At 38.8% G+C, this 10424-nt stretch overlaps 2 non-coding genes across 2 annotated transcripts; both read right to left on the bottom strand.

Annotated features, from left to right (window-relative positions):
• Positions 1–580: 580 nt before the first annotated feature.
• Positions 581–759, bottom strand: LOC120457618. The gene has a single exon (XR_005617052.1). It is a non-coding gene; the product is annotated as a 5.8S ribosomal RNA (ribosomal RNA).
• An 821-nt stretch (positions 760–1580) lies between these two features.
• On the bottom strand, positions 1581–3575 carry LOC120457619. The gene has a single exon (XR_005617053.1). It is a non-coding gene; the product is annotated as a small subunit ribosomal RNA (ribosomal RNA).
• Positions 3576–10424: the final 6849 nt, after the last annotated feature.

The following is a 10424-nucleotide window of genomic DNA, read 5'->3' as shown; positions in this document are numbered from 1 at the left end:
AATCGTTAATTTCTCATACTAGAATATTGACGCTCCATACACTGCATCTCACATTTGCCATATAGACAAAGTGACTTAGTGCTGAACTGTTTTCTTTTCGCTCGCCGCTACTAAGAAAATCCTTGTTAGTTTCTTTTCCTCCCCTAATTAATATGCTTAAATTCAGGGGGTAGTCCCATATGAGTTGAGGTTGTATATAACTTTTTATTGCCATTAATTCTTAATATATAATGATAAAACATTTTAATAAATTCGTTGTAATATATCCATTATTTCTTGTAGCATAGTATTATCCATTAACGAACCAACGAAGAATAATAATATAACCAAGTTTTTTTCTATTTTCGAATCATTAATAAGAGACAATCCTAGATGAAAAATAATTCAATTTTTTATGCTAGACATTTCTCAGTATTATTTGATTGAAAAAGAAAATATTTCTCTTCGTTTTTCACATCCAAATGTGAGGATAATGTTTTTCATATATAGTTTTTAATATTATGAATAAAATTATTATTTTATCCAATAATATACCATATGCTTATAAAAATTTATAAACAACTTAATTAGCATAGTCTTACAACCCTCAACCATATGTAGTCCAAGCAGCACTATAAAATTAATTAAAGTACATAACAGCATGGACTGCGATATGCGTTCAAAATGTCGATGTTCATGTGTCCTGCAGTTCACACGATGACGCACAGTTTGCTGCGTTCTTCATCGACCCATGAGCCGAGTGATCCACCGCTTAGAGTTTTATAATTTATTTCTATATATTGTCAATAGTTTTTTTATTGAAAGAAATTAAAAATACACCATTTTACTGGCATATATCAATTCCTTCAATAAATGTATTTTTATACCTAAAATAAATGCTGCGAAATGTCTTAGTTTCATATAAGCATTATGTATCATGTAATTATATTTTATTTGTATTTAACCAATATGGGCGATACATACTGCAATTTATATAAAACATTAACCTGATGGATGCCAGGTACAACATTGTATATTTTAGGTTGTTGCATTAGCCAACGTATGCTCATAACTTAGATGAACAATACATATTCGCAACGCGTGTATATTATGGTCCATATACACACAAATTTTTTGTTACCATTTTTATTTGATTTCGAATGTTCGAATTATTAGGAAATACATTGTTTATTTTTATTTGAATGCCGTTTATTTAATTTAATGTTGTGAGCCAACGATACCCATCACACAACATTAAGTTTTAATAGAAATGTTAAAATGTGGTCACCAGTCACTTTTAACATACATATGTGGTAATGTGGTCCCCAATCACATTACCTTTGTGGTTGCCAGCCACATTTATTTATTATATAAATATATCAATATTTTGTTTGATTCCATTGAGAAATCAATCAATTGAATATTATTGTGTTAGATAATATTCATATATAAACGCATTTGCAAATAATCATAAATCATGTGCATTTCTAAAGTAATCTCATCATTCATATATCATATGCTTTTGTAATTTGGTATTTTGGTAAATTCAATTTATTTGTATTATAACAAATGTGTTTATTAACGGTAAGGATATTATACAATAATGATCCTTCCGCAGGTTCACCTACGGAAACCTTGTTACGACTTTTACTTCCTCTAAATAATCAAGTTCGGTCAACTTTTGCGAAACAACCGTAACACGCAAGGCGTCACAGTGATCACGTCCGGAGACCTCACTAAATAATTCAATCGGTAGTAGCGACGGGCGGTGTGTACAAAGGGCAGGGACGTAATCAATGCGAGTTAATGACTCACACTTACTGGGAATTCCAAGTTCATGTGAACAGTTTCAGTTCACAATCCCAAGCATGAAAGTGGTTCAGCGGTTTACCCGGACCTCTCGGTCTAGGAAATACACGTTGATACTTTCATTGTAGCGCGCGTGCAGCCCAGGACATCTAAGGGCATCACAGACCTGTTATTGCTCAATCTCATTATTGCTAGACGCAATTTGTCCATTTAAGAAGCTAGTGTCCTTATAATGGGACAAACCAACAGGTACGGCTCCACTTACATAAACACATTCAAACACAATAAACATTTTACTGCCACCATGAATGAAGGCTATATAAGCTTCAGCACCATAATCCTGAAGATATCTATTTAATATATTTGAGTCTCGTTCGTTATCGGAATTAACCAGACAAATCACTCCACGAACTAAGAACGGCCATGCACCACCACCCATAGATTCGAGAAAGAGCTATCAATCTGTCTTACACACTTATGTTCGGACCTGGTAAGTTTTCCCGTGTTGAGTCAAATTAAGCCGCAGGCTCCACTCCTGGTGGTGCCCTTCCGTCAATTCCTTTAAGTTTCAGCTTTGCAACCATACTTCCCCCGGAGCCCAAAAGCTTTGGTTTCCCGGGAAGCGACTGAGAGAGCCATAAAAGTAGCTACACCCAATTGCTAGCTGGCATCGTTTATGGTTAGAACTAGGGCGGTATCTGATCGCCTTCGAACCTCTAACTTTCGTTCTTGATTAATGAAAACATCTTTGGCAAATGCTTTCGCTTAAGTTAGTCTTACGACGGTCCAAGAATTTCACCTCTCGCGTCGTAATACTAATGCCCCCAAACTGCTTCTATTAATCATTACCTCTTGATCTGAAAACCAATGAAAGCAGAACAGAGGTCTTATTTCATTATCCCATGCACAGAATATTCAGGCATTTGAAGCCTGCTTTAAGCACTCTAATTTGTTCAAAGTAATAGTACCGGCCCACAATAACACTCGTTTAAGAGCACTAATGCAGGTTTTTAAATAGGAGGAACATATGAAAAAATACAAGTATTTAATCACATATAAGAACTCCACCGGTAATACGCTTACATACATAAAGGTATAGTACTAACCACAATTGTAAGTTGTACTACCCGTATGAAGCACAAGTTCAACTACGAACGTTTTAACCGCAACAACTTTAATATACGCTATTGGAGCTGGAATTACCGCGGCTGCTGGCACCAGACTTGCCCTCCAATTGGTCCTTGTTAAAGGATTTAAAGTGTACTCATTCCAATTACAGGGCCTCGGATATGAGTCCTGTATTGTTATTTTTCGTCACTACCTCCCCGAGCTGGGAGTGGGTAATTTACGCGCCTGCTGCCTTCCTTAGATGTGGTAGCCGTTTCTCAGGCTCCCTCTCCGGAATCGAACCCTGATTCCCCGTTACCCGTTGCAACCATGGTAGTCCTAGATACTACCATCAAAAGTTGATAGGGCAGACATTTGAAAGATCTGTCGTCGGTACAAGACCATACGATCTGCATGTTATCTAGAGTTCAACCAATAAAACGATCTTGCGATCGCTTGGTTTTAGCCTAATAAAAGCACATGTCCCATAAGGTTCATGTTTTAATTGCATGTATTAGCTCTAGAATTACCACAGTTATCCAAGTAACTGTTAACGATCTAAGGAACCATAACTGATATAATGAGCCTTTTGCGGTTTCACTTTTAATTCGTGTGTACTTAGACATGCATGGCTTAATCTTTGAGACAAGCATATAACTACTGGCAGGATCAACCAGAATAATGTTTCTTTCTTCATATTTCATTCATATTTTTTGAATTGAAATAAGTAATATAAATATTATAGATTTCCATTTTATATAAATTTCCGTTTTTTATTAAATCTATTTTAAATCGATTACGGCCATTTTTATATAGCATTCGTATTCGTAAATTCCATTCATGTTTTATACCATTATATATATATATTTCCATAATATTGTATATTTATATTATACATATTTCATTCTAAAATATTATTTTGTTTCCAACATACATAATTATTGTATCCACACATGTATAATTTTTGTTTAACCAATATAAATATTGAGTTAAATCATTTGCATTTTGATGATAAATTTAAAATTTATCTTTTTCCATATAACTCTCTGGTAATATATAACATAAAACCGAGCGCATATGATATTCATATATAAAATTTGGTAATTTTTCCATAATGTAATAATATCAATATATTTATTATACCGGGGTAACGATATAATATTTCCTTTTATGGCGTGGTAATAAATTATTAGTTTATTATCTTCATTATTATTAATAAATAATAATGCCTGCCGTCAAAAAATTAACGATAATATATGGAAACGATTTGTTATTCTATGTATAATAGAAACTTGACTTTTGTTTCAACGATATTATCTAAGGGCGTATATTCTTATTAACCGCGGAGCCAAGTCCCAAATGTTCATAAGAACCTGAGAAACAAATTTGTACGGAAAATAATATACTATATTTGTAAGTAACCAATATAATGAGATAGGTCGGCAACCAGTGCCTTCCTACCTAAATAGTAGTTTTGAAACCCGCTGTCATTAAAAATTAACGATGTTATATGGAAACGATTTGTTATTCTATTTATAATAGAATACTTGACTGTTGTTTCAACGATATCATCTAAGGGCGTATATTTTTATTAACCGCGTAGCCAAGTTCCCAAATGTTCATAAGAACCTGAGAAACAAATTTTTACGGAAAATAATATACTTTATTTGTAAGTAACCAATATAATATATAAAGCGGGAGGTCAGCAACCACTGCCTACCTATAGTAGTTTTTGAACCCGCTGTCCTCAAAACGGGTATTTTCAATTCTGTTTGGCATCCAACATATAGGATATTCTCTTATATATCAAGAGAATACAGTAATATTATATTAATATTTCCTTTATTCATATATAATTAAATATATTTTTCCATTATTCATACGATAAATATTCATTTCCATATGATTAATATTTAATTTCCATATAATATTGTCGAAATCATATAAATACATAAGTTTCGAACAATACGAGAGGTCGGCAACCACTGCCTACCTATAGTAGTTTTTGAACCCTCTGTCGGTACCAGCCTTGCTTACACTACTATAACCTTTCACGTATATGGGCTATTCCTATAATTCTAAGAGAATATAGGAATATTTTATCATTTTTTCATTTATACATACGATAAATATTCATTTCCATATGATTAATATTTAATTTCCATATAATATTGTCGAAATCATATAAATACATAAGTTTCGAACAATACGAGAGGTCGGCAACCACTGCCTACCTATAGTAGTTTTTGAACCCTCTGTCGGTACCAGCCTTGCTTACACTACTATAACCTTTCACGTATATGGGCTATTCCTATAATTCTAAGAGAATATAGGAATATTTTATCATTTTTTCATTTATACATACGATAAATATTCATTTCCATATGATTAATATTTAATTTCCATATAATATTGTCGAAATCATATAAATACATAAGTTTCGAACAATACGAGAGGTCGGCAACCACTGCCTACCTATAGTAGTTTTTGAACCCTCTGTCGGTACCAGCCTTGCTTACACTACTATAACCTTTCACGTATATGGGCTATTCCTATAATTCTAAGAGAATATAGGAATATTTTATCATTTTTTCATTTATACATACGATAAATATTCATTTCCATATGATTAATATTTAATTTCCATATAATATTGTCGAAATCATATAAATACATAAGTTTCGAACAATACGAGAGGTCGGCAACCACTGCCTACCTATAGTAGTTTTTGAACCCTCTGTCGGTACCAGCCTTGCTTACACTACTATAACCTTTCACGTATATGGGCTATTCCTATAATTCTAAGAGAATATAGGAATATTTTATCATTTTTTCATTTATACATACGATAAATATTCATTTCCATATGATTAATATTTAATTTCATATAATATTGTCGAAATCATATAAATACATAAGTTTCGAACAATACGAGAGGTCGGCAACCACTGCCTACCTATAGTAGTTTTTGAACCCTCTGTCGGTACCAGCCTTGCTTACACTACTATAACCTTTCACGTATATGGGCTATTCCTATAATTCTAAGAGAATATAGGAATATTTTATCATTTTTTCATTTATACATACGATAAATATTCATTTCCATATGATTAATATTTAATTTCCATATAATATTGTCGAAATCATATAAATACATAAGTTTCGAACAATACGAGAGGTCGGCAACCACTGCCTACCTATAGTAGTTTTTGAACCCTCTGTCGGTACCAGCCTTGCTTACACTACTATAACCTTTCACGTATATTGGCTATTCGTATAATTCTAAGAGAATATAGGAATATTTTATCATTTTATCATGTATACATACGATAAATATTCATTTCCATATGATTAATATTTAATTTCCTTATATTATTGTCGAAATCATATAAATACATAAGTTTCGAACAATACGAGAGGCAACCACTGCCTACCCTATGGTCGGCAACCACTGCCTACCTATAGTAGTATAGTATAGTATAGTAGTACTATAACCTTTCATATGTATGGGTTTTTTTTATATCATACTAATAGAAAATAGAAATATTCCATCATTTTTTCCTTTATATATATAAAATTATATTTATTTTATTAATTTTTCCTTTATTATAATATGATAAATATTTATATATACTTATATATTTTTTCCTGTATTCATATAATATATATATTTTTTTAATATGTATATTATTTAAATTAATATACTTATATATTTTTTCCTGTATTCATATAATATATATATTTTTTTTAATATGTATATTATTTAATTTAATATACTTATATATTGTCTGTATTCATATGATAAATATTTTTTATTTTCATATGAATGTTTTATATTTAATATACCTATAGTATTGGGGTTTCTTTCAAATACTATAAGAATATACGAATATTTCATATATTTTTTCTTTAGTCATAATAAAGTTATAATTTCTATTATAAGAGAAGGACACCACTTTCATTAGCGTCACTAAATTGATGACAAGCTATTTGGCAACCTGATAGAATTTCGTAGTCTTTATTTCTATCATTAGTAGATGGGGACAATTTCATATGCGTCACTAAATCGATCAGTCGCGATCGAACACTCAACGAGTGCAGACGTGCCTGCGGACCGCCAGCAAGAAATTGTTTCGCGTTTCTTTACCTCCGTTATTCGTACCGTTCACCGCGTCGCGAGATATCGCCACGCGCTCTGATTGGCTCAGCTCGCGTGCCTAACGGACACGCACTAATACTAACGCACACTCGAGCGTGCGTGTTATCTGGTCGTTTCCATCAAGCGCATATTTAAGCACCTTTAACACAGCAGCAGCCACGTGCAGTGGTGGTACCAACTGTACCCAGCTCCCCCCCCCCCTCTACCCATCACTCGTCACCATGGACTGGCAGGCCCCCCCGCGTGCCATCAAGCTAGGCAAATTAACGCCCTGCAAGAAGGCCCTTAGATCAAGGGAGTCCAGCACCAGTAGTGACTCCAGCACCTCGCATTCGGAGCCCGGTGAAGTCAAGCGCAAGCCTGCGCGCAAGCCTGCGCGCAAGCCCCAATTGGAGGAACTTGACGTTACCCCCAGCACCAGTGCAGCTTCGCGTCGTAGGCTTGCAAACAATCAGTTTGCCATCCTCTCGAGCGAAGAGGAAGATAATGACGACGACGACCAAGCCACCTCAGACGAAGTACCCGTACCCGCTGCCAACAAAACCCCGGACAAACCCAAGCCTACCCCGAGGACATTCAAGCCACCCCCGATCTTCATCCCGGACGTGACCAACATCTCTGCGCTGATCAAGATGATTACGACTCTCGTGGGTCCCAGCAAAGATTTCACATACAAATCGGAACGCAACAACAACGTGCGTGTAATGATGCCTGATAAGGAGTCGTACTCCGAGCTCCGTAAGCAACTCGTTTCTCAAAACAAAAGGCATCGCACGTTCCAGCCCAAAGACGAGAGGGCCTACAGAGTCGTAATCAAGGGATTACACCACACCGCCGATCGTGACGATATTCAAGAGGAACTTGAAAGACTAGGGCATAAGGTCAGAGACCTGCATAATCCTATTGGTAGGAAAACCAAGGAGCCACTCGGGATATTCTTCGCCAACATAGAACCCGCCAGCAACAATAAGGAGGTCTACCAAATCAGGAGACTGTGCAGGTCGGTAGTCACCATCGAGCCTCCCCAGAAGTTCAACGACGTGCCTCAGTGCTTTAGATGCCAAGGGTTTGGACATACTCAGCGCTACTGCTTCCTCGAGCACCGCTGTGTGAAATGTGCTGGCCAACACGACTCCAGGTCATGCACCAAGAAGGAGGACGAGAAGGCATGCTGCCATCACTGCCAAGCTGACCACCCCGCTTCATACAGAGGATGCCCTGCCTACAAGAAGGCCAAGGCACAGCAAGCCCCCAAACCCAGACCGGCTACATCTACCAGCAAGCCCAGCACCATCCAGATCCCAAACATCTCCAATATGTCCTATAAAGACGCCCTTATGTCTACTCAAGCACCACAGCAACCCGATCCCAACAAAAACCGCCAAACCCCACCTGAAGCTCCGCAATCCAGTAACTTGGAACAAATGTTTGCCCGTTTTCAAGGAATGGTTGAAAGCATGATGGAAAAAATGTTCTCCCAAATGACGCAGCTTATTGCTTCCATCCTCAACGCCAAAACATGGAAATAAGCCTGAACATAGTCATTTGGAATGCTAACGGCCTGCAGAGGAGCAGAGCCGAGGTAGAATACCTCATAAAAACGGAAGCGATTGACATACTCCTTGTATCAGAAACCCATTTTTGTCCCAGATCCCACTACAACATCAGCGGCTATGATGTCATACTCGCCAACCATCCATCTGGCAGAGCGCGCGGAGGAGCAGCCATGCTCATCAGGAGTGGTATCCAGTACACGGAGCTACCTGCGTTTCAGGAGGAATGGGCCCAGTGTGCCCTGGCACGAATCTCCAGCCTTCAGGGGGACATCACCATTGGAGCGGTCTACTTCCCCCCCAGACACTCAGTCACCAAGACTCACTTTCAAGAGTTTTTCGAGTCCTTTGGACCTCGCTTTATAGCAGCCGGTGACTTTAACGCCAAACATTCTTGGTGGGGGTCCCGCTCCATCAACCCCAAAGGCAGAACGCTCCACAGGTTCGTGCAGAGCAGAAGACTGGATTGCCACTCCACTGGTGAGCCAACCCACTGGCCTAATAACCCCGCCTTGCTTCCCGACCTCTTGGACTTTGCCATCTCCAAAGGCATAGGACAAGCCAGACTGTCATGCACCACTTTCAACAAGCTGCTATCTGACCACAGCGCAATAAAGATGTTGCTCAATATCCCCGTCCTCAAAAAAGAGCTGCCAAGAAGACTCACCGGGAAGCATACCGACTCCTCCAAATTCACCTTCTGGATGCTATCCTCCCTGGACCCGAATCCTCCTCTTTCCTCCCCAAGTGACATTGATGCGGCGATCAAGACGCTCACTGAGGAGATGCACAATGCGGCTAAGTTCGCCAACCCTCCTCCTCCAACTACCCCGAGAACACCTGAGCGAGATCTCCACCTTTGGTCTCCAGAAATTGCGGCCTTCGTGGCGGAGAAGAGGCGCCTCAGACGTATCTGGTTCTCCTCGCGCAACCCAAGGGATAAAGCGGCACTCAACAGAGCCACCAAGGAGCTTAAGGACAAGCTTTGTTCACTACGGCAGGACTCATTCAATCGATTTCTTGAAGAGCTGGAACCCGGTAACCCGCAACACAATCTGTGGCATGTCACGCGTCACATCAGGAGGCCTGCAAAAAAGGCGTCGCCGGTGCGCAAAGCGGATGGCTCTTGGTGCCGTTCCGATGATGAAAGAGCAGAAGCATTTGCAGATCACCTCCAGATTGCCTTCACCCCATTCAACAGATGCACTGGTGAAGAGCGTGCTGCCACCACCAGGTTCCTTGAGAGTCCATCTCCACCCAGCTTGCCGATAGAGCCCGTCACCACTGAAGAGGTTGCGCAGGAGATCGCCTCCCTAAAGGCCAGCAAATCCCCCGGACTGGATCGTATCGACGCCACTTCCCTCAAAATTATGCCTCCACCTTGTTCCCAGATGTTGGCTAATATCTTCAACAGCTGCTTCTCACTAGGGTACTTCCCGAGATCATGGAAACGTGCAGAAGTCATCCTCATCCTCAAACCTGGAAAACCTGAAGCCAATCTTGCCTCATATAGACCGATTAGTCTGCTGGCAATACTCTCCAAAATACTCGAAAGAGTATTTCTGCGCAGAGTGTTGCCAGTACTGGACGAGGCTGGTTTGATCCCGGATCACCAGTTTGGCTTCAGGCGATCGCATGGAACACCCGAGCAATGCCACCGGCTCGTATCAAGAATCCTCGATGCATTCGAGAAGAAAAGATACTGCTCGGCCGTCTTCCTCGATGTCAAGCAGGCGTTTGACAGAGTGTGGCATCCCGGACTCCTCCACAAACTTAAGTCCCACCTTCCCAGTTCCCACTACGCTGTACTCAAATCT

Source organism: Drosophila santomea, unplaced genomic scaffold (assembly GCF_016746245.2).
Source record: "Drosophila santomea strain STO CAGO 1482 unplaced genomic scaffold, Prin_Dsan_1.1 Segkk67_quiver_pilon_scaf, whole genome shotgun sequence".
Lineage (NCBI taxonomy): Eukaryota > Metazoa > Arthropoda > Insecta > Diptera > Drosophilidae > Drosophila > Drosophila santomea.
Note: the sequence above shows the minus strand (reverse complement) of the source record. Positions and strands in the feature narration are given on the sequence as shown.